The 5477-nt window shown below is 42.3% G+C and overlaps 1 long non-coding RNA gene across 2 annotated transcripts; it reads left to right on the top strand.

The window, feature by feature from the left end:
- The first annotated feature begins 300 nt into the window (after positions 1-300).
- LOC123742452 (uncharacterized) lies at positions 301-3080 on the top strand. Of its 2 annotated transcripts, none has more exons than XR_006769613.1 (3): positions 301-822; positions 905-1312; positions 2137-3080. It is a non-coding gene; the product is annotated as an uncharacterized lncRNA (long non-coding RNA). The 2 variants fall into 2 exon arrangements; XR_006769612.1 differs by having other exon boundaries at positions 302-822; positions 1221-1312; positions 2137-3078.
- Positions 3081-5477: the final 2397 nt, after the last annotated feature.

Here is a 5477-nt window from a genome sequence, read left to right as displayed (position 1 = left end):
GCTTATTCAACTATGGCCACTAGATGACAGAATGGGATTGCTCAAGTTTCTCCACCTCTGTTGTGGGTGTGTTTTTGAGGAGTTATGCATTCTCTGTATCTCACCTGAATTACAATGACTGCATTGCTGTGGTTTCCCCTGTGTTTAGATGGCCCCAGGAAGAGATCTCAGGGCAAGCCAAAGTGTCTTATGCCTATTCCAGACACTCAGCTCCAAGGTGACAGTGAGCCCTGTGCCTTGGGAAGTCCCATCTACCCTGCATCCCCCCCCCAACCCAGCACTCTCCAGGGGATCCAGATGGATTCATGGTAATCCTGGAGCAGGAAGCTGATGTGATTTGGATCTCATAGACTTGTCTTCAGCTCTTGCCCCATTGTGTTAAGCTATGTCACTGAATGGATCATGCAGCGAGGTTTGCACCTGTGTGAATCTTGAACCTGTATTCAATGCACGGTTCAATCTCTGTTGCTACAGCTTTGAATAATTCTTCCCCAGATCTTCGTCCTTTTTTTCTGTCTTCCAACATGACTCCTTCCTTTTACCCCAATTTTGAATCTCTCCCCTGCCCTTTCCTTTTCTCATGTGTCCATGGCTTGACGTACATCATGGTTGACACAGTAAGTGTAATGAGATGTAGTGCTCCTCCTAACATAGTGCACGTTACATTTGCAGGAAGATACATTATATCTAAAAATACTTAATTCTCTCATTGTCCCAGATGAGTGTTCTTCTGGAAGGGAAGGGAAGTTCAGCTGCTTGGTTGAGTCTTTTGCCGTGGTGGACTGCTGTTACCCATATGAGTATCAGGGAGGACACATTATGGTGAGTGCAATCTTTGTTTATATCAATGTGGAGTGTGAACCGTGTTCGTCTGAGTTAGTGTTATCCCTCTCATCACCTGCAGGGGGCTCTGAGCCTGCCCAACACAGACGAGGCAGTGGATAGCATACTGTCCCAGAGGCTAAAACCCACACATTTGATAAGAGGCTTGTGTTGGAGCTGCACTGTGAATTCTCCTCCGAAAGAGCACCCAGAACGTGACATACATACCTTTTTGTCACGTCCTCCTGTGTGTGTTTTCGTGTTCGTGTGTGTGTATCAAATCTGCAGATTACATATTATCTGCTTTTGACTCCTGACCAGAAATGTGTTTTTTTCTGCATGTATTCCATTTGAAATTAAGTCGCTCCTCATGAGAGAGTGCTTTTCTCATTCTGTAGGTGTCGCCTCTTGCGCAGTGTGGACCACAGCATGAACGAATACCCAGCCCTGCACTATCCTCAAGGGTGGCTACATAGACTTCTCTCACCAGGTATGGACCTGACAATAAATCAAATCAAATTTTATTTGTCGCATGCGCCCGAATACAACAGTTATAGACCTGTGAACTGCTTACTTATAAGCCCTTAACCAACAATGCAGTTCAAGAAATAGAATTAAGAAAATATTTTCAACAAAAAAAATGTACATGTAAATAGTCAGGGTGGCCATTTTATTAATTGTTCAGCAGTCTAATGGCTTAGGGGTAGAAGTTGTTAAAGGAGCCTTTTGGTCCTAGACTTGGTGCTCCGGTACCCCTTGTCGTGCGTTAGCAGAGAGAACAGTCTATGACTTGGGGGATTGGAGTCTTTGACACATTTTGGGGCCTTCCTCTGACACCGCCTAGTATATAGGTCCTGGATGTCAGGAAGCTTGGCCCCAGTGATGTGATGTGTTGGGCTGTATACACTACCCTCTGTAGCGCCTTACGGTCAGTTGCTGAGCAGTTGCCATACCAGGCCTCCTTTTCCCATAGTCCACGATCAGCTCCTTTGTCTTACACACATTGAGGGAGAGGTTGTTGTCCTGGCACCACACTGCCAGGTCTCTGACCTCCTCAGTATACTCTGTCTCATCGTTGTCAGTGATCAGGCCTACCACTGTTGTGTCGTCAGCAAACTTAATGATGGTGTTGGAGTCAGGCTTGGCCACGCAGTCGTGGGTGAACAGGGAGTACAGGAGGGGACTAAGCACGCACACCCAAGGAGCCCCAATGTTGAGGATCAGCTTGGCTCCAGTACTCAAATAGACTCTGGGCTGTTGGGCTAGGCTGTAATCAGTTTATTTCTCACTCCCCTGGTCTCGTCTGTCTGTCAGGAGCACTGTGAGCCCCAGTCCTACTGCCCCATGCACCACGAAGACCACAGAAAGGAGCTGCTGCGGTGCCGCACACACAGCCGAGCCTCCGCCTAGGAGCACCGCAGACGCCACCACATCCAAACTTTTGTCAAACTCTGAGCCAGTCGTGTCGAGGATGGAGTCCAGGAGAAGAACAGACACTCAGAGGGACAGCTGAGTCCAAACGGTGACCTCGAGATTGTCCGTTTAATTATCCTACAGGAACCTACTTGACTATGTGATAACAAATTGCCCTTTTGTTGTGCTTGCTCGCTTTCCAAATGGAACCCTTTTTCACATGCTGTCATGTAAACTATGCACTATGTCGCTGTTCACTGATGCCTTTGTCCATTTTGTAGTATATCTTAATTACAGTAGAGACCGCAGGTCGCCTTTTCAAATTGCTTTAATGTAATTTCCACATTGCAGAGCAGAAAATGGTGGCATTATTTCCAGTGTCAATCATGGATGTATGTTTTCATTATTAATGGGAATCATGACTTAATTTGAGCTCTTCTGAATACCATTTTTTTAACCAGAGTGAATGACCTTGGAGTTTAGGTTGAATAGTTTTTAATGTTTTGATTATATCAGGGACCTGCGCATGAATTAATGCATTATCTATGACATTTATAATTAAAAAACACACAAAAAAACTTAACTCTTATTTTAATTATATTATTTCAATGGGTATCATATGGCCCATGGACAGTAAAACCAAAACATAAAGGAGAAAATCTTTAGAAGTATTTTTTTATTAGGCTTGTCCTTGTGAATATCCTTAGACTTTATCCCTGCCCGTGCCACAGGTGTGTCTAGTTTGCAGCTGTGATTCCTCCCCCAACACAGCTGGGTTAACTCTATCCCCCTCGCTGTTAAAAAGCCCCCCTCTTCTATGCACAGCAGCTGTAATTGCGGAACAACTGTGGGATTTCACAGGCCCCAAAAAGTGGTATCCGGCTATACTGAAAGCAGATAGGGTGGGAATGGCCATGGTTCAGACTTCAGACCTTTCCCAAGAGGAAGGAAGACTGGTACTGGCTGGCTGTTGGAGTGAAGGACCTTTTGGCAGTCAGTTTTTATGGGTTTTTAATACCACGTATGGGCCTACATACTCATATCCCTGGCAGCAACAACCCAGAGTCCCAGGCAAGGCCATGAGAGGACGGGGGATGTTGAGTGGGGAGATAAGGACATTGTTGGAGAAAATTGTGAATTAAGAAATCACATGATATCAACAGCTATGTCCAAGTGGAGGTCTCAGATTGCAGTTTTCGAAAGTCACTTGCGCAACAAAATCATCCTGTCGACTACCATGACTGTATGTGTCTAATAATGCTTTCTGGTGCGGTGTAATGTTTGGAATATACAGGCTGGTTTCAACTGAGCCAATGGATTTTGAGTTCCTTAATCCCTGCTCCTCAAGTCACGCAGTCCAGAGTGGAGAGGTAACGGGAGGGAACGTAAAATTATCCATTCCATCTTGTTTATAAGTGGCGTTATTATAGTGCCGATGATGGAGAGATTAGTTATTGTCTGTCAGCGCAATATGCAGGAAGCCCAGGTGCAAAAGCCCAACTGCTAACAGTGAAAGGAAATCCAACCTAATAGCTGACTACAATTTGCTCGTTTTTGGAGTCCAGTTATTTTCTGCAGAGTCAAATGACATTTCAATAGAGAAGGCCATCATGTTGGCCTTCAGAAAGTATTCACACCCATTGACTTTTTACAAGAAAAATTGTGTTTCAGACAGAATCTAAAATGGATTAAATTGAGATTGTGTGTCACTGGACACACAATACTCCATAAAGTCAAAGTGGAATTATGCTTTTAGACATTTTTACAAATTAAAAGCTGAAATGTCTTGAGTCAATAAGTATTCAACCCCATTGTTATGGCAAGCCTAAATAATAAATTCAGGAGTAGAAATGTGCTCAACAAGTCACATAAGTTGCATGGACTCCCTCTGTGTGCAATAGTGTTTAATATGATTTTTTAAATGACTTCCTCATCTGTGTACCACACACATACAAGTATCTGTAAGGTCCCTCAGTCGAGCAGTGAATTTCAAACACAGATTCAACCACAAAAAACAGGCGTCCTTCCTAACTCAGTTGCCAGAAAGGAAGGAAACGGCTCAGGGATATCACCATGAGGGCAATGGGGATTTTAAAACAGTTACAAAGTTTATTGGCTGGGATAGGAGAAAACTGAGGATGGATTAACAACATTGTAGTTACTCCCCAATACTAACCTACATGACAGAATAAAAATATTCCAAAACATGCATCATGTTTGCAATAAGGAACTAAAGTAAAACTGCAAAAAATGTGCCAAAGAAATTATCTTTGTTCTGAATACAAAGCATTATGTTTGGGGAAAATCCAACACATCACTGAGTACCAGTCTTCACATTTTCAAGCATGGCGGTGGCTGCATCATGTTATGGGTATGCTTGTCATCAGCAAGAACTAGAGGTTTTTTGGGGATAAAAAGAAGCGGAATAGAGCTAAGCACAGAAAAAAATCCTAAAACAAAACCTGGTTCATTCCGTCTGCTTTCTAACAGACACTTGGAGACAACTTCACCTTTCAGCTGGACAATAACCTAAAACACAAGGACAGATATACACTGGAGTTGCTTACCAAGAGGACATTGAATGTTCCTGAGTGGCCTAATTACAGTTTTGACTTAAATCTGCTTGAAAATCTATGAAAAGACTTGAAAATGGATGTCTAGCAGTGATCAACAACCAACTTGACAAAGCTTGAAGAATTTTTTTAAAGAATAATGTGCAATCCAGGTGTGCAACGCTCTTAGAGAAATACATACATACATACATACATACATACATACATACATACATACATACATACATACATACATACATACATACATACATACATACATACATACATACATACATACATACATACACAAATACATAAATATACAGTTGAAGTCGGAAGTTTACGTACACTTAGATTGGAGTCATTAAAACAAATGTTTCAACCACTCCACAAATTCTTGTTAACAAACTATAGTTTTGGCAAGTCAGTTAGGACATCTACTTTGTGCATGACATGTCATTTTTCCAATAAGTTGTTTACAAACAGATTATTTCACTTATAATTCACTATATCACAGTTCCAGTGGGTCAGAAGTTTAGTTACACTAAGTTGACTGTGGCTTTAAACAGCTTGGAAAATTCCAGAAAATTATGTCATGGCTTTAGGAGCTTCTGATAGGCTAATTGATATCATTTGAGTCAATTGGAGGTGTACCTGTGGATGTATTTCAAAGCCTACCTTCAAACTTAG

The sequence above is a fragment of the Salmo salar genome, chromosome ssa04 (assembly GCF_905237065.1).
Source record: "Salmo salar chromosome ssa04, Ssal_v3.1, whole genome shotgun sequence".
NCBI classification, from domain to species: domain Eukaryota; kingdom Metazoa; phylum Chordata; class Actinopteri; order Salmoniformes; family Salmonidae; genus Salmo; species Salmo salar.
This window is presented reverse-complemented; position numbering and strand designations above follow the sequence as displayed.